General features: G+C 44.4%; 1 protein-coding gene across 2 annotated transcripts in view; it reads left to right on the forward strand.

The window, feature by feature from the left end:
* Positions 1 to 24,411, forward strand: part of VTI1A (vesicle transport through interaction with t-SNAREs 1A) — an 850,986-nt gene that overhangs the window by 803,163 nt on the left and 23,412 nt on the right. The gene's annotated exons all lie outside the window — the stretch shown is intronic.

Genomic DNA, 24,411 nt, shown 5'->3' on the forward strand with positions numbered 1-24,411 from the left:
TTGGTATTCTGCTTTTTTACCAAATAGTCCGAAGGCGGATTACAAACAAAGTTAATCACAATTACAATCGGATCTTAGTTTGCAATAATCGCAAGCTTCATAATCGTAAGGCAGAGTAAGAAGGAAGAAAGAAGTAGAGGTTTGTGACCAGACATTATCCAATAGACTTGTTTGTCAGTAAAGTTGAACAGTAGAGTAGAAGGAAGAGTATAGAGAAGGAGCAATGCCAGCATCAGTAGAAGAAGGGTAAGGTATTTCAGTAAGAAGTTAGAATAAATCCTGGGATAGATCAGTGATTTTTGGTAGGATGGAAGCCTTTGCAATGAGAGAGTCTCTGATAAGGGGGCTGTGTGAAGCTCTGAATGAATAGCCATGCCTTGACTTTACTGTATGTGATGGCTGCTGTATGTTGTAATCTGCCAGGAGGAAGTACTTTGGACTGGCCAACAAAGAATGTTTGTAAAAAGAAATACTTTCGGGCTGATTTACTAAGCAGCATTAACATAAACTTCACAGTTGGTGATAAGCCTTGGAAAGTTAACTACACCTCAGGAGGGGAAGTTAAGTTCCTTCCTGACATGCCGAAGCAGTAAAGCGTGCGGGAAAACGGGCACTCAGTGTTGAGCACTCGCTTTCCTAACGCACGCCCAGCCACCTCTCCTGGGCGCACGATACCATATTTAAATGAGGGGTCGCTCTAAAAAGGAGGCGCTAGGGACAATAGTATGCCCTTAGCACCTCTGTAGCAGCGGAAGCCCAGGAGAGGTGGGTTTGGAAAACGGATGCTCAATGTGTAAAATTGAGCTTCGGTTTTTCTAACCTGACCCACCCGCACATTTAAAAAAACTTTTTTTTTTTTTAACATTTTGGTTCCTCCGCCTAAATATCGCCAGGATATTAAGTCGGAGGATGTTCAGAAATGCAGTATTTTCTGCTTTTCTGTACACTTTTCTGAGCATAAAATGTGCGGATTGGGCGCACATTTTTTTTTCTATATCCTGAGTGAATAACTAATAGTTTCATCAATGTGCATTTGCATGTGATGAGCGCTATTCATTTCAGGAGAGGGGGGCACGCATTTTGGGCACACTAAACCCCTTATTCTATAAGGGGACGCGTGTCCAACCATGGGTAAAGCAGTGTGCTCAGCTGAGCACTCTTTACTGTTTCGGCCTGTATGTCTATCGTCAGGCTAATGTGCCCGCCAATGCTTTTGAAGGTAGGGGAGCCACCAGATCCTTAAAGGGGCAGATACCCTGAGTTACCCCAGTTCCCATACTCAAAAGCCTCTTTTGACTCCCCTCCCCAAAATATGTGCCCCTGGCTGAAACCCCACCTGAAAATCCCCCCATATCTCCCTTTACCCTATTTTGTAGTCTCTAGGCCCCTCCTCCCCACAGCCAGGAACAATTCCTAATCAATCCCCTCAACAGGCAGAAGAACAAAAGAGCCTTGGGTCAGCTGGCACCATTCTGAACGACGGCACCAGTGGAACAAGAGAACTAGGGGGTCCCTCCTGCTTCAGGAGGAGGGGGAGAACCAAGAGACTACAGAACTGGGTAAGAGGAGTTGGAAGGGGGTGGGGCAGAGTTTTGGCATATTGAATAGGGTCTGGATTTTAGACAGGGATGGGGCTAGTTCTCCTTTAAATGTTCAGAGTAGAGAAGGAAGGGATCCCAGAGGGGGAGGGAATCCACATTCCCATTGCAGAGATCATTCAGGCATCGCTGCAGCTGATAACCACTTGCAAGTGGCCATTTCATGTCGTTCAGTGAATCCTATGTTCACGGTGGGTATTAAAGAGTGTTAAAAAGATGCAGTAAAGGGCAATGTTTTACAGTATTTGATAAATAGGGTCTTTTGCATGTTACAGAGAAGGGCTACCAAAATGATAAGGGGAATGGAACAACTCCCCTATGAGGAAAGACTAAAGAGGTTAGGACTTTTCAGCTTGGAGAAGAGACGACTGAGGGGAGGATATGATAGAGGTGTTTAAAATCATGAGAGGACTAGAACGAGTAGATGTGAATCGGTTATTTACTCTTTCGGATAGTAGAAAGACTAGGGGGCACTCCATGAAGTTAGCATGGGGCACATTTAAAACTAATCGGAGAAAGTTCTTTTTTACTCAACGCACAATTAAACTCTGGAATTTGTTGCCAGAGGATGTGGTTAGTGAAGTTAGTATAGCTGTGTTTAAAAAAGGATTGGATAAGTTCTTGAAGGAGAAGTCCATTACCTGCTATTAAGTTCACTTAGAGAATAGCCACTGCCATTAGCAATGGTAACATGGAATAGACTTAGTTTTTGGGTACTTGCCAGGTTCTTATGGCCTGGATTGGCCACTGTTGGAAAGAGGATGCTGGGCTTGATGGACCCTTGGTCTGACCCAGTATGGCATTTTCTTATGTTCTTATTTTCTTATAGCTGTTTGGGGTTGCTTTGTAGCCTTTGTAGAACTGATCAACTTGACTGTAGAGAAATTACTAGGAGCTTATCTGTGTGGGTAGCTTGTTGGTCTAGATTAAATTATTAGTAGATTAGTAGAAGAAGTGTGGTTGCCGTGTTAGTCCACTTGAATGCACGGAAACAAATTAAAAAAATAAGATGATACCTTTTTATTGGACTACCTGAACACATTTCTTGACTAATGTTCATTGACTACTATTTCCAAAAGATTAGGCCAATAATAGGTATCTCCTTATTTATTTGTTTTTTGTTAACCTTTAGTGTGTAGATAATGATGGCAGATAAGACCCAACTAGCCTATCCTGTCTGCCCAGTTTTTAATTCAAGGTAGGAGGCCATATCTAAAGTCCTGTGTTTAATGGTTTTGCCCAAGTGGAGAGCAGTCTGTTGCTGGATGTCCCTTCTGTCATTTAAGTCTTCCAGAGAGAATTTGTGGGTTAAGTCCTCCAGTCCTCTTACCCTGGACACTCAAGGGGACAATCTCTGTGGCTCTTCTGGAGCCCCGTCCTGTAGGCGCTAAGTCCTGCAGCCAGGTGAATGTTCTCATACCTATGTGCATACATTTTCTCTCAGAAGTACTTAATACTTCAAAGCTAATCAATCTGCAATTTTCTTATTCATAAAAAAAAAAACAGATTTTTCCCTGCACAAATAAGTATTCCATTGCATTCAAAATGCATTAGAAATCAAATTGTTGTATATCAGACACAGAGAGTGCTCTAATCACGGATGAATATGGACTGCATAGGCTGCCTTGTGCCAGTTCATAATTTACATTTCTATAACATTGCCTGCATGATCTAAGGTTCCTTGCTGTAAAGAGAATAGAAACCGAAGTGCAGCTGTTCACTCATAAAGGGCAGTAAATGTACATGTGTGGCCCTCCACCCTAGATTCTCATGTTTGCATCTACCCTGTTCATGGAAAGGAGAGACGAGTAATTACCTTACTATTCCTTGTCATGTAGAGGTTGCTGTCACTGGCATACAGTTCAGTTTACAGCAGTGTAATCAATAGATGAAATTAATTCCTCTAATGCTTCTCATTTCTTCTCAGTATTATTTTTCTAGCTCACAAAAAATTACTTTGTAAAAATGAGATCTTTAGACTATAAAGGTTTAGCACCACTATGACAACTGGTCAGATTGAATGGTTACTAAGTGCTTGAATTAGCTTATGAAGCTTGAACGGTTCTGTGTTGGCCACTGTCCAATGGGGTCCTGAAGAGGAAAAACACAGCCTGGGCTTCCCAAAGTTGTTTCCTCTGTGAATCTCTGAAAAGATTTCCTCTATTGCAAAATATGTTGTTACAATCCCCACTGGATGATTTTATTGTATTTGTTAGAATCTATATTCTTACTATTCTGATGCAAAGAGTAACACCCGCCCAGGGGCAGCCTCCATGGACGTTTTATATGCATATTATATTTATTTATTTATTTATTTGGAGATTTTTATATACCGCGGTACGTAAAGGTCTACATCACCTCGGTTTACAGTAAACAATAACTTAGCACAAGGCTTTACAAGTATTATAGTTTGACTTCTTACCCACATTTGAATATGAAAATGGGCCAGCTTGAGTTTTTTCGCCTCTAGTTTTTCCTTCTTTTTTGTACACTTCTATTCCCCAACCCAGCTGTTATACCAGGGGCATCCATTATCCATTTCACCTAGCAGATTCTCAGTCCTTGAGACTCAACGCCGCTCCTTTGGCCAGCAGGAATCATTTTAGTACCAGTAAGCATCTTCCTTCCCTCACTCCCTGCATCAGATACATTAGTGTTTTCTGGCACACTGGTGTGCCTTTACATGTGATCTGGCGTGCTATGGGAAAAGTCACCACCGCCTGCTGCGCCAATACAGAGCAGTGCCTCACTGCAACAAGAGGCACCAGCGATGTCTTGGAGAACATGTGTAATCCTACATGCCTCTTCCTCCTGGCCAAAGCATGAACCCTGACGTGTGCAAATCCAATGGGCAGCCTGCAGGCACCCCCAGCACCTCCTTACCTTCCAGCTCCTGAGCTTCCTCCTTTGAATCCTTCCAGCCTCTGTCTTATCTCCAGGCTGAGCGTGCACTGAGCACTGGAGGGGGGGGGACACATTCTGAGTACTGGGAGCTGTGGCACCCACACGAAGCAGCCAAAGTAACCCAACTGATTGACTACCCACACCACGCCAACTTCTCCCTTCTGCACTTGGCCTATTGTGATGAGTTCATGTGCATCCCCACCCTCTCTCTCCCTTTGATTTAAAATTTGATAGACACGTGGGGCTTTCAGTGGATCCCTAGCCCTGCTTTTGACCATATGAGCCTTCTCCCTGTCTGCATTGCCTGTGCTGTGGAGGTTGGTGTGCCACACAGTATGTTTGTAATCTAAGTGTGCCTTAGACTTGAAAAGATCAGGAAGTTGCCTCCACAGCACATCTGGCCCCTGGCAGTGCTGTCAGACAGGAGATTCAAAGGCTGGCCCACCATTGTAATTTTCTGACAGTCTGATAGCACATGGATCCTGCGTGATTAGGCTTGTATAGGGATCTCGGGTACAAATGGCATAGTAACTCACTGCCATCATCACTTAGTTAGCTTTTCGAGCACCAAGTCAGTTGGGGAGTAATCTAGTGATTAGAACAATAGGCTGTTTAAATCCGCCTGACTCTTCTTGTGATCGTAGGCAAATCACTTTACCCTGCATTGCCTCAGGTACAAACTTGGGGCCCTATTTACTAAGCACTTCTCCCATTGACATAAAATGGGAGAAAACCTTTACTGAATAGGCCCTTTGGGGGCAGGGAAATAGCTGCAGTACCTGAATGCAATCCATTTGATATGTCACAAAAACCTTAAATTTCTTAGCATCCAGACAGATGAATCCAGAACCAGTGGGTTATGCACCTCTACCAGCAGATGGAGACGGAACAAACTGACATCACGGTGTATATATCCCTGCAGTGACATCAGCCTGCCAGTGTTCTCCGTCTCCAGCAGATGGTGGACATACATCTCCCTACTGGGGATTGCTTCAGCCATTTTCAATTCCCTAGCAGCATTGGCGGGAGAGGCAGGGGAATCTCTTCCTCAACTATCACCAGGGGTTCCCTATCCTACAGAGGTGCAGAGATGCACTTGCACCAAAGAGTTTCTGGTTTTTGTAGAGGTCTTCTGCCGGTTTTAATTTTCTTCTGTGCAAAGCTTGTTTAACAGAACAAGCAGAGGGGGATCCTGGCTCTTGGCCCCAGTCTCTATGGATTCTCGGTCAGTCAAGAGGCTTGAGCTGTTGAGAACTTCTTCAGGCCTTCAATGATTTTCGGTGCCGGATGTTAAACAGATCCAGGCCTTAATGTGCTGAAGGTGCAGGCTTTGCGTAGCTGCATGATAGGCCGTGACAGCAGTTCTTTTCCTGTGTGCATGGAAACATTGCTCTCAGTGATAATGGCCGTCCAGTTGGGGGAATTTCCGACCTCCTTGGATCTGTCCGAGGCCTACTTCCATATTCCTATCTGATTGCATCACCACCGTTTTCTGCATTTTGCGGTACTAGGGTGCCATTATCAGTTTTGGGTGTTGCCTTTTGGTCTAGCCACCGCTCCCAGAACCTTTTCCAAGGTTATGGTGGTGGTAGCGGCAGAACTGAGAAAGGATGGGAATCTTGTACACCCGTGTTTATACGACTGGTTAAGTCAGGCCAATTCTCTGGAAGAGAGCTGTCTGGTGACCTGCAAGGTGATCTCCTTGTTGCAGGAGCTTGGTTGAATGGTGAACCTAGCCAAAAGCAGTCTTCAACCGTCTCAGTTGTTGGGGTATCTAGGTATACGGTTCGTCACGAAGCAGAGCAAAGTATTCCAGAAGCTCTTATTCAAAAGTTGATGGCGCAGGTGCGTCTCTTGGTGAGCACTATATGCCCAAAAGTGTGGTCCTATCTACAGGTGCTCAGGTTGATGGCAGCAACCCTGGAAGTGGTACCATGGGAGAGGGGGCATATACGTCCACTTCAGCATTCCCTGCTGTGTCTATGGATCCTATAGTCTCTGGACTATTCGATTCGGCTCCAGCTGCCAATGGAAGTCTGCTGTCACCTCCAGTGGTGGTTGCAAGTGAATCATCTGAGAGAGAGAGTCTCCCTGATGTCACTGAACTGGTTGGTACTCACGACAGATGCAAGTCTCCAAGTTTGGGGAGCTCGCTGTCTGGAACTAATGGCACACAGGCACTAGAATATAGAGGAGTCTCTCTAGAACATCAATCAGCTGGAAGCCCGGTCAGTCCGGTTGGTGTGCTTACAATTCAGCTGCAGGCTGCAAGGTCAAGCGGTCCAAATGTTGGACAACGCAACAATGGTGGATTACATCAGTTGGCAGGGAGAAACCAAGAGCCAGCAAGTATCACAAGAGGTAGGAGAACTTATGGAATGGGCAGAAGTGCATCTTCAGGAGATCTCTGCCTTGCACATTGTAGGAAAAGACAATGTAAGAGAGAACTTTCTCAGCAGGGATAGTCTAGAACCAGGAGAATGGGTATTGTTGGACAAGGCTTTCCAGCTGATAGTGTATTACTGGGATCTTCCATTTCTAGACCTGTTGGCGACTTCTCACAATGCAAAGGTTCCTCGATTCTTCAGTCGCAGGAGAGATCCGAATTCCTTATGGATCGATGCTGTAGTGCAGGTCTGGCCAGATGTCAAGCTGCTGAATGCCTTTCCCCTGTGGCCCCTATTGGGAAGAATGGTTCAAAGGATCGAAAGCCACAGCGGGATAGTGTTTCTGGTGGCACTGGATTGGCCCAGAAGACCATGGTATGCGGATCTGCGAAGACTCCTAGTAGAAACCCCCTTCGTTTTCCGCCGCACAGGAACCTGTTGCAGCAGGGGCCTGTCCTTCACGAAGATCCAACTCTTTTTGTTTTATGGTATGGCCCTGGAGGGGCTCACTTGTTGAAACATGGATATTCTTCTGCAGTGATTGCCACCTTGCTATGAGCATGAAAGTTTTCCACTTTCTTAGCCTATGTGCAGGTTTGGCGAGTGTTTGAGGCTTGGTGTGAAGATCGAAGAGTGCTTCCTCGTTCAGTTGGAATCCCGCTCATTTTGAAATTTTTGCAGGATGGGTTGAATAAAGGGTTGGCTCTTAATTCCTTGAAGGTACAGGTAGCCGCTCCTGCTTGTTTCAGGGGCTAGGTGATTGTGAATCCTTATCTCATCCTGATGTGGCCTGTTGCTTGAGGGGAATGAAACGTCTTCGTCCTCCCTTGCGGTTACTGGTTCCTTTGTGGAGTCTTAACCTAGTGTTGTATTTCTTGGTGGGCCCTACGTCTCAACCGCTGCGTAGCCTTTCCTTGTGGTTACTGACTTTGAACACGGTGATTATGGTGACTATTTGTTCTGTGCGTTGAATTTCCAAGCTGCAGGCCTTGTCTTACTGGGAGCTGTTCCTTCAGGTGACTCCAGGGGCTACTGTTCCTTCTTCTTGCCTAAAGTGGTCTCAGATTTTCACTTGATTCAGTCCATTTCCTTACCATCCTTGGATAAGGAAAGAGATGTGGAGGAATACTGCCTGTTGCATCCCTTGGATGTCAAGAGACATGTCGGAAGATATCTGGAGGTTTCTAAACCTTTCCGAAAGACGGATCACCTGTTCGTCCTTCATGCTGGAGGAAAACAGGGTGAATCAGCTTTGCTGGTTACAGTAGCTCGCTGGATTAAGAAGGTGGTCACAGCCGCACATGTGGCGGCTGAAAAGCCATTGCCTACTCAGGTTAAGGCTCATGTCACTAGGGCTCAGGCAGTATCATGGGCGGAGGTTAGTATTTTATCCCCTGTTGACATTTGCCGATCTGCAACATGGTCCTCCTTATACACCTTTTCCAAGTATTATCATCTGGATGTGCAGGCCCGGGAGAACACAGCCTTTGTACTTTTGGTTTTGACTGGACCGCAAGCAGCCTCCTGTCCTGTTCGGGAGTAGCTTGGCTGCATCCCACTGGTTCTGGATTCAGCTGTCTAGACGCTAAGAAATGAGAAATTACTACTTACCTGATAATTTCCTTTTCTTTAGGTCAGAGAAAAGAATCCAGCTTCCCGCCCTTGTCTGCCGAATGATTGCATTATGTACCTCCTGTGAGGCTACATGCTTCAGGGGATTACTGGTAAGTGTTAATCCGGTCCCTAGGCTAGTATTAATACATTCTGGATCTGAGCTCAGTGTTTCTTGTTGGTTGACTACAGTATTGGTTGTCTGTTTTTAATCAAGGTTTTTGCTAGTCTGAAGAGAATACTGACAGGCTGATGTCACTGCAGGGGCGCATATATATATACTGTGACTTCAGTTTGCTCCATCTCCATCTGCTGGCAGAGGTGCATAACCCACTAGTTCTGGATTCATCTGTCTTCCTAAAGAAAAGGAAATTATCAGGTAAGTAGTAGTTTCTCATTATCAGCATCACCAGTTGTTGTGGTAAAGCTCTCACTTTCTTTTGTCTGAGTCACTCCAAAAGCACGGATGCCCAGACTTCAAGTTGAGTAACATGGAACTAATGGTCTTTTTTTCCCACATTAAAAGTTAGTGTCACATATCAGTGCTACAAAAAACAGAGGTCTTAAATGCTTCAAAGGCATTCCTAAGATGATATCCCTGTAAGAACACATGAGTCCAGTTAGCAGGGGATTGTTTCTGTCTTGTCCTATAGATTAATTGATCTGCAAGTCATATGCACTCTATTTAAAATATTTATAGTCCAAATTTTGTTGCTACCTGTTGGTACAGCATGTATTCATATCCTTTCTATACCGCCTCCCTGACAATAACCAGAGCAGTTACAACAAATAGAAAATTTGCAAGCATGAAAAATATAACAATATTATAAGCAACAAAACAGAGACAATAACAATTATCATAACTACATATTTTCCCAATGCCACTCCATCAGAGACAGAAAAAAGCATTAAAAGCAACAAAAGCATTAGCTATGTACCAAGGTTTAATTATTTCCAAGTGAATCTTACAATATTATAGAAATCTTCATCGAGTCTATAAAGGAATAACCAATGTGAATAGGAATCAGGACTCCGTTGTTATGATTTCCTTGTATTCTGTCTAAGGCAGGGGTCGGGAACCCATGGCTCGCGAGCCAGATATGGCTCTTTTGAGGGCTGCATCTGGCTCGCAGACAGTCGCCACACTTTCCCGCTGACCCAGCTGCTCCCCGGTCCTCCTCCGCCCGGGCTTAAAATGCTGTCAGCCCGGGCGGAACGCGGCAGGACAGCTGGAGTCAACGGCACCGGCGTGCTCTCTTCGCTCCCCCCCCCTCACGGCCCGGAAGAGGAAGTGAAGAGTATCGGGTGCCTGCGCGGCAAGAAGAGGCCACGCTAGTGCGCTCGGCATCGGCCCGAAGAAAAGAAGACTGCAGCGCGGCTCGGAGGAAAATGAAGAGCTTCAACCGCGGCCGATGGGACTCCGCCTCCGCGAGGGCTGAAAATGAAGAGGTTAGCGTTGGGAGGAGGCTGCTGCTGCCGCGCGTTCCCGGGGTGGGGGAGAGAGAGAGTGAATGAGCGAGCAACCTGTGTTTGCTCGCTCATTCTCTCTCTCTCCCCACCCCGGGAACTCGCGGCAGCAGCAGCCTCCTCCCAACGCTAACCTCTTCATTTTCAGCCCTCGCGGAGGCGGAGTCCCATCGGCCGCGGCTGAACCTCTTCATTTTCCTCCGAGCCGCGCTGCAGTCTTCTTTTCGTCGGACACTAGCGTGGCCTCTTCTTGCCGCGCAGGCACCCGATACTCTTCACTTCCTCTTCCAGGCCGCGAGGGGGGGCCTGTGTGTGTGTGTGTGAGTGAGAGATTGCATGTATGTGAATGATTGAGAGCCTGTACATGTAAAAGAGAGTATGTCTGTGATTGAGAGCCTGCCTGTGAGAGAGAGAGAGAGCATGAATGTAAGTTTACCATTGGGAACCTGTATGTGTAAGTTTGTGATTGAAAACCTGTTTGTGTGAAAGAGTATGTGTGTATGATTGAGATCCTTTGTGTGTGAGAGAAATCATGTGTATGTATGATTAAGAGCCTGTATGTATAAGTAAGAGAGAGATCATGTGTGTCTGTGTGTGATTGAGAGCTGGTTTAGGTGATGGAGCATGTGAGTATGTGATTGAGAGCCTGTGTTTAAATGAGAGAGAGAGACCATGTGTGTCTGTGTGTGATTGAGAGCTGATTTAGGTGAGGGAGTATGTGATTGAGAACCTGTGTGTAAATGAGAGAAAGAGAGGACATGTTTGTAAGCATGTGAATGAGTCTGTGTGTGAGAGAAAAAGACAGCATGTATTTATGTGATTGAAAGCCTGTGTGTGTGTGTAAGCGTGAAAAGATAGACAGCATGTGTGTAAATGTGTAATTAAGAGCCTATATAAGTGAGTGAGAAAAAACGTGTATATGTGAGTACTGAGAGCATGTGTGTATAGGTGTGTCATTGAGAGCCAGTGTGAGAGAGAGCGCTGGTATGTGACTGAGAGAGGAGAAAGTTCCAAGCAAACCACCCCACCTCCTGCTAATTCAGAACAATCTCAGGACACCTGGATATCAAACGTTCCCAGGTATGCAGAGCAAAAAAATGTTTGTATCCTTATTATTTTTCATTTCTGGGTCTTTGTGTCTGCTATTTTGAAATATTTTGTTGGTATCTGGAAATGTTTTATATGTGTTTTTAATTATTGGATATTCCACTCATTAGCTGTTTCGAAATATGTTCTTTTGTTAGTACAGTTTTACTGCTGATGATTTTATATTTCTTGATTTGTTTTATAAGGATGGGTGATGTTTCTTTTTTCCTTTGTTACACTGCATACAGAGACTCTGCGTTGTTGCAGTTTCCAATTCAGTTTTTTCTGCATGCTTCTTGTTATGCGTTTTGGTCTCTTTATTCTATGTTAGGTGAGGGACAGCACGTGATTCAGGTGAGGTTTTCTGCTGGCTTGTAGTTTCTGTGTAGGACTCTATAGCAGCCTGACTTGGTCCGCTTTCCTAATAGGAGATGTATTGGTGTCTTAAGGCCTGGTGTAATATTTTCAGAGACTTATTGTACTTTAAAAGTGTGATCTTACATAAAATGCACACATTTGCTTATATTTAGTTTTAAACATATTGTATGGCTCTCATGGAATTACATTTTAAAATATGTGGCGTTTATGGCTCTCTCAGCCAAAAAGGTTCCTGACCCCTGGTCTAAGGCATAAGAGCCCCATTATCAGTTACTAACACACAGGGACAGTAAGTAGGAACATAACTGTAGGGTTGCTGCCTTTGTGCAGGTGTTCTGTAAAAACCTAGGTCCCTGCACACAAAAGACTTTTCCAGAAGGCATATGTCATGAAACAGGGGTTTCACGCAGGCAGAAGCGGCCTGAATAGACAGGACAGTTAGATTGTCCAGAAGACAGAGGGAGCTCAGAAAAGAGTTTCAGAGAAAACGGTGCCGTAAGATGAAAAGAAAAAGTGAAAAAGAGTTGGCCAAGGGATTCTAAGGCTGAAGGAACAGGAAGCACAGGTCTGCTGGGAAATGTAGTTTGGAGATCTTTGGCAGGGAAGCAATTAGGATAAAGGTAGTAGCCACAGAAAAAGTATGATAATAGTGAGACACAGCTGAGGGTAATTACAGAGCTGCTGCAGAGAAATTAGTGTGTCGCTTAAGGGAACGAGCACTGCCTTTCAGGCAGGGTGAGGAGAGCCAGGAGAGAGGGCTTCCCCAGGCTCCGATTCGGAGATGCCCACAAGCCTTCAGTTAGGGATTCTGAATCTGCAAAGGTAGAGTTAGGAAGTAGGTTCTATATGATCCTGGAGCATTGGATGGCCTACCGGGGTGGTTCTGGTGTCTGAGGACAGGAGCTGAAACCTGTGAGTGTGACGTGAACACCAAGGCATGGAACAAAGTTGCTTTTATTGCCAGTGGCTGACTCTGAGCTGTGAGCTCCAGAGAGTTGTCAGTAGGTAATGTAGAGCCCAGGTGGCCACGTGTGACACATGGGATTGTAAAACCCTACTGATGCTTAAGAGAGAAACAAAGTCAAAATCTTTCCACAAATCAAAATAAGGTTTGCAGCATGCTGTCTGGTGCTGAGCAAGCGCCTTGGTTGACCATGGGCACCAGGAGGTGTATGATCCTCTCTAGAAATTCATGCACGGTAACCTTTCCATCCTTAACTGATTTGCAGCTATACAAGGCCGTTTAGTGGGTAACAAATTAGAGATCATTGCATACTGTATTCTAACCTCCACTTACCGAAGGTAAATAAAGAAAACAGTTTGCCCTTTGTGAAGTTAGCGGTCAAAATGAAGGACAAGTGTCTGCATATTAACATCCACAATCACAACCGACCCAAAATGGGAACATTGACGGGCAAGCTTTCCCCCTCTGCCATGTTGATGGGCCCCTGGAATCAGGTCTGACGTGTATCAGGCAGCGTTGGAGAGCTTTCGCTGCTGCTTCCTTCCTATTCCGCTAGAATCCGTGTCCATTTCTACCCAAATGACCCCCTTCTGAAGTATTTCAAATATAAAAGCCCCAGAAAAACACGCAGGGTGGTTTGTTGTCATTCAGTTGTTTGTTTTTTTTAAATAAAGTGAACTTCACATCGATGTTGTGAACGTCTGGTGGAGGGCACGGTACGAAGGCAGATGATGACCATGAGGCCTCCTCTGGTTTGCTTCCCTTTGCAGTGCCGTAGACCCCCGGTTGCTCTCTGGTTTCCCCTTCAAATCTTCACGACTGTTTATTGATCAGTCAACTGAATAGCTATACTCATTGCTGTCGTTTTTTTTGTTTTGTTTTTTTAACTTTCAACATAGCTTTAAAAAATCTGCCTGCGCTTTCCTCTTATTTATCCTGTAAAGTAGCAGGAATGAGGAAAGGTACAATTCCTCCCTTATTTTTGAGTGCTCTTCTTGTCTAGACAGATGAGAGCTCTCACCTTGTGTCTCTGGAGCAGATACTGGCAGTAGGGGAGGGGATGCGAAAAATGCTGTGGCTAGATTTGCAGCAGAAGGCCAGAGGGAGGGCAGTAAGCTGTCTCCATTTAAAAACGAAAAGAAAAACACCACCACCATCCACCCACGCATCAGGTGATTGGAGGCCCCGGTTGTGAAAATGTGCCACAGGCAAAAGTCCTGGGAAAAAAAAACCCCAGAAAGTGCTGCAAACATCTCTAAACAAGGTATCACTCCTGCACCTTTCCCACTGAACGTCCCCGCTGCTGCCAAGACTCTGAGTGAGGATGTTAGCTGCCAAATAAAAAATGGCAAAGGATTTGCTCCGGGCTCCGTTTTACATTTCCACATGACTCTTGTTTTTCCCCTTCTTCCTCCCCTCCCCCCCAGCCTCCCAAACCTACATTTTTGCCATGTTGGTCACCTCGCTGTATCAGGTTCTGTCGTGAAAAATAAATTACAGCAAACAAAGCCAGATTAAAATGTGAAAGCTTTTCATACGAACTTTTTTTATGATGTGTGGGGGGCTTTGTACGTTTGTCAGGCAGATAGAACCATGGGAGTTAAATCAAACAGATGGTATTCGTGGCCCGAGACACGCTGGCAAGATGGGCGAACAAGCTTATGAGGCTGTAACTCCAATGCAGAGTGACAGACGGGATGCGCAGAAAAAGGAATTGCTGTGTGGCACGGAAATGAGCTAAACGGTTTTGCAGAAGAGGTGGGTTTTGAGGCAAGGTTTGAAGATGGAGAGAGAGATCTATTTATTTATCTACCGATTATTCTGTTTTAGTAAGTTACCATACCAAACATTGCCCGTGGCGACATACAATTCATGCACAAATACAATAAAATGACTATTGAGCAATCATTAGCGCAACGTAATGTACAACAGTATAGATAAAATAACACCAAATCGCAAATAATGTAAATGAACGTAAAACGTCTACAGTCCTTGCAGCAAGGGAAAGACCTGAGAGGCCTGGACAGAGCGCAGTGGGCAGGCAGGACCATAAGCAAAGGTGAGAGGGACTTTATGGGACACTGTGGGGAGCTTCACTCTGATTTGGAATGAGATGGGGAGATAAGGCGGTGGGGAGAGGGTCTGATCATCAGCACTGGAAGATTGCTTTTGCGTTCTAAATATGTCTTACCCCTGTGGAAAGTTGTATCTGTGCTTTCTAGCTACATAAATGACTTGTTGTGTTGGGTCTTTGTTAGCTGTGCTATGTAGGGTACGGTGCTACTTGTTTGCTCAGCAGATCAATGCCATTTGTTGTAGGAAGAGCTCCCAGGATCCCTTCCGTTACTGGTCCATCCCCAGTCTTCACGATGGTCTGCTAGCATACAGAAGCAGCATTCTCATATTGTAGGCTATTATTCTGCACACGGGAGAGTTAGTGGTGCAGCTCAGGCCTTTCTGAAAAGCTGCAGTGGGTCTATCTGACAGAGGAACTTGAAAGGGGCCATAGAATTGCAGCCCCAGCCCCAATGTCTGACCCTCGGTTTGCCTCAATCATGAGTGCGTGTCCAGTATCATAGTCTTCTGTACCAGCAGCCAGGGTGAAGAGCAGCCAGCATCTGATTTGGTTACGTCATGGAGAAGTAATCAGAGGTACAAGAAGTCATCCATGTCCTGGCCGAGAAGGATGGATCAGCATACCTGGCCTGGTAAGGGGAAGGTTTAGAGAGGGAAAAGAGATCTCTTGGTGCCAGATTACGGGAGGGGCAGGCAGGATTGGATGAGACCAGGGTGTGGGGGGAATGGAGGTTCGGAATGATACCAGGAAAGGTCTTGGACTCCAGTGTTGAGTGGACTGGCTCGCAATGAGAATTTCAGTCTGTCTTTTTGTTTTCCAAGAGCTCCTAATCTCACAAGAAAATAAGAGTTGCTGGACATCTCGGGCCCTCTTGTCCAGAGACCTTGCAACCTTGAAATCCATCCTGTGAGGGATGGCCAGTATCTGTGAGGCAGCGTTCAAGGACCCCCAGTGTGCTCAAATAATGGGTTCTTGAGGGACCCACAATCTGTGACCCTTAGGTAAGGATCATTGTTGGGATGATTGGGCTAAATGGGAGGGTGGTTAAAAATATGGGCAATTAGTCCATAGATCTGAAGATCATTTCTCACTTTTAGATGACTTTCCTGAGGGTATAAGCAACTGTTTTTAATGTAGTTTGTAGGTTGTGATACATTTTACTGGATGTTGCAGTACATCAGCTTTGGAGACCACATAGGTCACTTCTTCAGATGTGGCAGCAAAGAATTTCTATAGATAAGTTATTTTTGTAAGGGTAACCATGCCTTTTCTTGGTAACTGCAACACTGTAACTGTTGACTTTATGCATGTCTACCTCCGTTTTCCCTCTCACTCCATAAATAGCCTGAATTAAATAACTGATAGTCTATGCTTTGCACCCCGCTTCTGATTTTAGTTAGCAGACGGCATGAATAAAAAACTTTGTGCATTCAGTTGAAACAAAATCATTTTTCCCCATGTTGGCATGTTGACGATAATAATTAAGGTGGCTGAAGGTGAAGTAACACCCTTCAAAAATATTTTGCTTGTCTGAAGAAGCAAAATTATGTGTCTGTCTTTTGAAACCAGTTATCATATTATGCTTTCACGTGTTAATTAGTGCTGTTTAGCTCGGATTCCATCATTCCGGCATACGCTAGGCATAGACTGCATGCGGTTATTCAGTGTGGGAAGTTTGTGGATTGCGTCTGAAAGTAATTGTCAGAAATGTGTTAGTTTCTGGATAATAGCAGCAGTACAAATACAACAATATATACTTTACAGATGATTGTAGAGGTAATGTCATTGGATGTAAAGTATTCAGGTGAGGCCATATTAAAATGATTAATTCAGACAGCAATAAGTGTCTATTTAAAGACGATTAGGCATTAATCAGGGAGATGTTTCTGTGTTTGCAACCAAATTATGAGGACTTTGAATATCCCAACCAGTGAAACAAAGAGGTAGAGAAATAATGATTTCCAATGTGATCCATGGATAAATGACTGGGGTTGCTATGTTAGTCCACGTGAATGCACGGAAATAAGGGAAGCAAAAAAAAATTATTGGACTAACTTAATACATTTCTTGACCAGCTTTCGAGACCTCACCCGCCCTTCCTCAGGTCCCGACAGCAGAGCAGGTCAGAGCAAAAGATGGCGTTGCCCTAAAAATACTCTTGCCCTTCACTCTACCATTGTTTCTAGAAGTCACTTGGATTGTTTGGTAATATCGTTTCATGCTCTGACCTGCTCATTCTCTTGGGACCCAAGGAAGGAAGTGTCGGCACCCGAAAGCTAGTCAAGGCATGTATTCATTTAGTCTAATGAAAAAGTAGCACCTCATTTTTTTGTTTGTTGACCTTTATTAATGCAGCGCAGGTAGGTTTAGCAGCCGTGGTGTATGTTTTCGGTAGTAATTCAACAGACTTGTAAAAAAATTAAAAAGAAAATTGTTTTGACTCCAGTCAGCAGTGTTGGAATGTCCATGGGTTCGAGGAACATCAGAATGCAGAGTACAGGCCTTGGGGAAACAAAATGGCGTCTTTACTAATTCAAAGAATGGTTTCCCTTTAATAACCAGCGCTAGTGTGAGGCACTACACCCAGAGGTAGCTTGTAACCTTATCATAGGGCATGTCCAAAACGGTTCTAGCACATGCAAGAAGAAAATCCTGATGAAAATTCAAAACCTGTTTTATTTATAGACCGTTGATCCTCCTGAGCTCAAAGCAATGTACGAGTCAATATATAATACAAACAATTAGATTTTTCCTGTAGAGGGTGCATAGTGCTATATGAGAAAATATTTTTGTACAGCTGGCTCTTCCGTGGACTTATCGCATTACTGCAATAAACTCAGACTATGAATGTGTAAAGTTAACATTATACCGGAGCCAGAGATAGTCCGCTGTCGGCTTTCAGTGCTGAAAGCAAGGTTGATTTCATTTACCTGCAAATTCCTGGGGGGGGTTTAAGTACTGTTTTGGGAATAAGCCATTTAGAGGTGCAGCCAGTAGTTCAGTATAAAATAACAGGATTATCCATGTTGGTGTTGCTGTTGCATCAGATTTCAGCCCATAATTCCATCCTGTACTTTGGGGTGTAGTTTGTGATCATTGCCTTTAAAATAAATAAATAAGTAACTAACTAAAACTGTTGATTCAGGAATTATTGTCCCAGTTCTGTGTGAACTGAAGAAACCAGCGGGTACCGTGATACCGGGATTGGCATGACGTCGCAGAGCTTTTCACTACAAGGTTACTGCTTCAAATCCGCCTCGTGTCAGCAGTGGTTGAAAGTCATTTCTGTCTGATTGGAGTTGACGATCTAAATCCAAGTGGGCAAATTTCCATTCTATCGAAGCCACCAGCACAGTTTGGAGCTAGTCGGCACCATTGCTGGCAGACTGACTTCCCCTGGCGGTTTAGAGAACCAAGATGAGGCTCGTGGGACAGGGCAGCATGGGAGAAGCTTGCACGGAGCTCCCCATGGTATGTAAGTGTCTCGGTTGAAATTGCCATACTGGGTCAGACCAAGGGTCCATCAAGCCCAGCATCCTGTTTCCAACAGTGGCCAATCCAGGCCACAAGCACTTGGCAGGATCTCAAACATGTACTTTGTTCTCTGGATAAGGAAAAGGCTTTTGGTTTCCAGTACCATCAATCCAGCACTAAAATAGCTACTAGATACGTTCTGTGGTTTATCTTCCATTACCAAATGAAAGAGTGCGATAATGAAACAGGTTTACAGCATTCAGGAATTCTCTCGCAGTCCATGGAGACTCATCATTAAAAGGTTTTTGCTTATGTCCTAATATTTGCTCTCTGTTGAAATGATTGTTTTCTCCACGGATTTTTCTCACAGTTAATTAAATGTAAAAATATATTTGCCAGGGAATTTGCTACTGCCAACTGATTGTATTGATCTCTGCAGTAAATGCTCTCTTTGCACTGGGACTGCATTGGGAAGGTAGCAAACACTACCTGGCCTTCAACTCTGCTTTCTCCCGTCATCCGCTGACTCTCCTCATCTTGTCCTTAATGTCCGTGCATTGACAAATGGCTCCCCCTGGTCTTTCATATATTTTTATCCAGATAATGTACAGCTCGACTTACATGTACAGCACGCCACGATTTCTTTTGTTAATAAAATGATTCAGTTTTGGGGCCAGTCCAATGGCGTCTGTGTTGGTGCTGTGCACTGCTGTGTGGCAGATCCTGGGTGTAGTTCTCTAGCCAGGGCTGGACATGGTGCAGAGGCAGCACTCGGGAGGGAGAGAGACCCAGTGTTTGTGCAATGGTGAAATCTGGAGGCTGGACTTGGGGTCCCCAAGTCTTCTGACTGAGCGCTGTTGCTGTGATAGTTGGGCTGAGTTGGGAGAAGGATCTCAAAAGTCCAATGGAGGTCGGTTCTGATTACTCTGGAAGCTCAAAGGAGCAGGAGGAGCCTGCTGGATCAAAACCCAAAAGATTCAGTTACAATGCTAGGTCTTTAAGAAAGTGTACCCTTTCACCCCTTCCCAAAACCACATCTCCCCCCCCCTCCCAGTTCTGTGTGCCTTCCCTCACTCCTCCCCAAACCCATGTGCCCTCTGTGGCACCCCTGCTTCTGCATGTCCTACCTCACACACCCAGTGCCACCACCCTCCCTCAAGTACGTCTTTTTACCCACCATCCTTTAATCCCAAATGCACCCACCTACCCATCCCCCAATTCCAGGTACCCTTTCTTATCCCACTTTACAACTGAACGCACCGATCCAGTCTTAGTCTTGCAAACCCTGGTGCCAAACCCCCAGCTGCTCCCCTCTTTCATGGCCAGTTCCTCTTCCCACCCCGTGATCCTAGTCCTGGTTGGTTCAAAGCAGCAGTCGGGACCCAACTAAAGGTTGCCTCCCTCCTTTAGCTTCTACCAGCCAGATAAACGACATGGATGGGGGGTGGGGAGAGTGAACTCTCACCCTCCAGCGTAGTTCCTGGTTTCTAGCTCCCACAGTGAAGGCCAGGGGTCCCGAGTGTACCCTCTTGAAATGAAAGGTTGGAAGAACCAATGCTGTGCAAGTATCTGTATTTATAGAAAAAAAAAAAAAAAGCAGCTTTTTATGCTCCCTTACTTAGAACTATGTGTAGAGGTGAATGTGGTCCATTAATGGGGAGCCCCTCTCATCTTCACCGATAGCTTTCTGTGAGTACATCGAGCGGCTCCTTTTCTTTTCAACAGTCTGTCTCAGCTATTCCCCCCCGTTTCTATGAACCGGTAGGGCTAAAATTGATTTTTGTTTGTTACAGTGGCTTTGTGGAAAACCTAGCGTGCACACTGGATTTTGTAGGAAGACACAAAACACAACACAGGTGGAAATGTAAAAAAAAAAAAAATTGTATATCTATATCCGCCTATGGCATTTGAAATTGTTGTCTGAAATGTCTTCAGCCTGGAAGGTTGAATTTATTGCACAAAACAAGAAGGAGCTATGTGAAGGTGTGGAGTCTTGCTCGTTATCTGCTGAAAAGGAGAAACCAAAAAACGCAGTAAAAAAAAATTAAATTTTAATAATGCTTCTGTTACTTTCTAAATCCTTCTTGACAGAAAGGGTCTCATTATTTTTATCTGTCTTGGAATAGACGCCTTTTGTGCCAGCTCACAAATGGCCCTAGCGTTGATTGGTTTTTTTTTTTTCCTTACTGCATTTGAAAACGGAATATAATCTGCCAGAATTTTTAGTTTCCTATCGAAGTACACATAACATAGATATTTTCTCTTTGTCTTGTCACCTGAAATGGTGTCATGCGGTGGTAGCATTTTGAATGGGATTTTTAACCTTTGTCTTTCTTTTTACAGAAGTAGTTTTGGGGTGCTATTTTTTTTTTTTAACTGTACAAGTAAGTATTTTAAAGAGAGTGGCAGTAAAACTCTCATTCTAAAGAAATGTGCAGCTACTTGGCAAAAATAGCAAGCATGATAAGGACCGAGTGGAGAGTTTTTAAAATACGAAGCTATGAAACTGGAGACCATAACCGAATCTCCATCATTCATTGTGCGACCTTGAACAAAGTCATTTTACCTCCCCATAATCAGTTATCTGGGGCTTTCACATAGTAATCACTGAATTATCATTTTTAAAACTCTTCATGTTCAGTTTATACCAAACAAATTGCCAGGTTTTTTAAAGTTGTTTTTTTTAATTGCATGTTTTTCATCAAATATTAAATGCATGAGCATCGGAAGGATCCTTTCTAAAAAGATGTGAACCTTTAAAACCAAAAATGGTTTGAGAGATTCATCTCGTTTTTCAATAGTTAGGAAAAATCCATCAAACTCGAGCCTCTTTTCATAATTCATTGGCTTTCCAAGTTAGATGAACACGTAGTCATCAGTGAATCAGAGTTTGCCAGAAGCTGCCAGCAGATTCGGCACGGGCATTATGAATGGACTATCTTTGGGTCGTGTGTGGGGGTTTTGTTAGGAGCTAGAGGACAGAGACTGAGGAAGACCTGAAGAAAGAGGGAGAGGAGTCATTTCTTTGATTGCACATGTTGCGTGCGTTGTTAGGTCATTTCATTTTGCACTTTTGGTATTTTGGCCTTTTTAGTAGACTGAGGAGGGATACAGGATAGAGGGGTGCTGGTAATGATGAAGATTAAGATACGAGGTGGCAATTATCTGCAATTGCTGGTTGATTGCCACCATCTTCACCCATTCCATCAGTGCCTGTTAAAAAGGAAGTAGCTACTGTGCTTATTAGGCAAGTACGAGAAGCTGGAGAGGGTGGGGGAGATGGAGAAAAAGAGAGAGAAAATAGTTCCCTGCTCACCATTCTGTGCTGCAGGAAGACGATTGGCATGGGACTGTTTAGGCTGCCACTGGACAGCAGCATACAGATCTCTGCTGTACTTCACTGTAGAGAGAGTGTCGTCTGTCAAGGAAATAAGCCACAGAACTAGGGACGATGCCTCGATTGGCCACATTAGGCTGCATCAGCCTAGTTTACTAGTGGCAGGCATGAGCTCCGTGGCAAGTGCCAATGGAGACAAACTCATGGCATTGCTGCTCCGTAGTCCCTAGTAGATCATGGTAGGAATTACTGTTCCCTCTAAACTGTGCACATGTATCGTGAAGCTTATGCACACAACAGAACAGCGCGCACAAGAAATCCCAATATTTCCATTATACTGGCTCATAGTGCACACATTTGAACTTGGCTTCTAAAACATTGCACAACAAGAAAATGGTTGCGCATGCACTTTTTCAAAGATTGGAGGGCAGATTGGCAGGCATCCTCCTCCATTATACTTAACACCACTGGCGGTGGATAGAGACTTGCAGCTATACCCAGCCAAGACCGTAATGGAGAAGAGAGGTCCTGGGAGAGAGCTGTGCACATTGGGGGGTTGATTTTAAAAGCAGCGTGCATGCGCAATTCCCGGCGCCCGCACATGGCCGCGACGATTTTATAACATGCGCCCGCCAGCACACGCATGTTATAAAATCCGATGGCCGAGTGCACATGTGTGCCAGATTTTAAAATCCACGCATGCATGTGTGGGCGGCACGCGATTCGCGCATGCCGGGGGAGGGGGGGGATTTTACTATGCAACATGCGGCAATGCAAGTAGGGCTTCCCCAGTGCCCCTCCCGGTCTGCTCCAATTAAGGATGGTCTGCCACCGTTTTACAAGTAGATTCCAAAAGTTCACCATTGAAATGAGTGCAAATACGGCAAAAAGCAAAATCAAGCCGTACTCAATTTCAAAAGCTTCTGTCTAAGGCAAAACTGCACTGCTAGCTTAAAATGCAAAGCTAGCAATAAAATATGTAAAGATGGATAGTGGAGGTTTCATTAGAAACACCTAACCAGGTAACCCAGTGAATGATGTAATATCGTTAACCACTCCCCAACCACCAAATTGTATAAACGTGAAGCAAAATGCAGTGCCTCAAATAACATTGCTCGCAAAAATTGTGTATATTTAAAGTCAATTTCACTGTGAAAAAATGTCTGTCTGCACTGTGAACAACAAACTTTGATAGAAGATATAAAACCGCAAATTTTATAATTTTGAGTAAATCTGTCATGCGCATACTTAGCTCAGTCGGTGGATCTCAGTGCTTGTCCTTCTTCTGTGATTAATTATTGCTCCCAACATGGCCAAGTTTCAGAATAAATCCTTCATCAGGGGACACGTAGAGCAATAGATGGAATAGTATTGCTCATGGATCAGCCGAATGCTTCATAAATGAATTCATCGCTGGACACTTCAATAAAGCGGCAAAAAAAGGAAGGAGGAATGTCGTCCAATCCTTCTGACAGGCCGGAACAAAATGGCTGAACACCAGCACGGTCTCTTCTTCCCGCTCCCCCCCTCGCGGCCCAGAAGAGGAAGGAGTATGCAGTGGCCGTTCGCGTGGGAAGAAGAGGCCATGCTAGTGCGAGCAGCATCAAACTGAAGAAGGAGCAGTGCAGCACAGAGCACAAGAGAAGCAATGTTAGCCCCCATGGCTGATGGGACTCTTTTTTTCGAGGCCGTGAGGGCTGTAAGTGGAGGAGGCTGCTGCTGCTGCTTCTAGTTTGGTGGGGGAGAGAGTGAGTGAGTGAGCAAGCACATGTGTGTTTGAGATACTGTGTGTGTGTGTGTGTGTGTGTGTGTGTGTGAGAGAGAGACAGCATGTATGTAAGTGAGTGATTGAGAGCCTGAATGTTTAAGTGTGTGATTAAGAACTTGTTTGTGTGAAAGAGAGCCTGTGTGTGTGAGATCCTTTGTGTGTGAGAGAGATAGCATGAATGTAAGTATATGATTGAGAACCTGTATGTGTGAGAGAGATGTGTATGTATGATTAAGAGCCTGTGTGTATAAGTGAGAGAGAGAGAGAGCATGTGTGTGTGTGATTGAGAGCCAGTGTAGTTGAGAGACTATGTGATTGAGCATGTGTGAATGAGAGTCTGTGTGTGTGAGAGAGAGCATGTATATAAGTGTGTGATTGCAAGCCTGCATGTGTGTGTGTGTGTGTGTGTGTGAAAAGACAGGCTAGATAAGTGAGAAAGAAAAAGCATGTGTATATGTGAGTGACTGAGAGCCAATGTAAGTGAGAGAGCTTGTGTATGACTGAGAGAGAGGAGAAAGTTGCAAGCAAACCGTCCCCCCTCCTGCGAATTTTAAAAAACAATCTCAGGGCACCTGGATATCAAACGTTCCCAGGTATGCAGAGCAAAGCATTTTTTTATCCTTATTTTTCATTATTGGGTGTTTGTGCCTGCTATTTTGAAATATATTTTATTGGTATCTAGAAACTTTTTATATGAGTTTTTAATTATTGGATATTCCATTCATCAGCTGTTTTGAAATAATCTGTTCTTTTTGTTAGTATGGTTTTACTGCTATTGATTTTATATTTCTTGATTTGTTTTATGAGGACTGGTGATGTTTCTCTTTTTTCTTTGTTGCACCACATACAGTCTCTCTGGCTTGTTGCAGTTTCCAGTTCAGTTATTATCTGCATGCTTCTAGTTATGCGTTTTGATCTCTTTATTCTTTGTTAGGTGAGGGTCTATACATGTGACTGAAGTGATATATTCTGCTGGTGTGTAGTTTCTGTGTAGGGCTCTATAGTAGCCTGGCTTGGTCTGTTTTCCTAATAGGAGGAGTGTTGGAGTTTTAAGGCCTGGTATACATTTCAGTGTTGCCTTTTCTTAGGTAAGGTGGTTACTGTTTGAGTGCTGGAAGTTGATGCTGTTTTGGTATGGGATGTTTACTAAGAACATAAGAAATTGCCATGCTGGGTCAGACCAAGGGTCCATCAAGCCCAGCATCCTGTTTCCAACAGAGGCCAAACTAGGCCACAAGAACCTGGCAATTACCCAAACACCAAGAAGATCCCATATTACTGATGCAATTAATAGCAGTGGCAATTCCCTAAGTAAACTTGATTAATAGTTAATGGACTTCTCCTCCAAGAACTTATCCAA

This window comes from Rhinatrema bivittatum, chromosome 7 (genome assembly GCF_901001135.1).
Source record: "Rhinatrema bivittatum chromosome 7, aRhiBiv1.1, whole genome shotgun sequence".
Lineage (NCBI taxonomy): Eukaryota > Metazoa > Chordata > Amphibia > Gymnophiona > Rhinatrematidae > Rhinatrema > Rhinatrema bivittatum.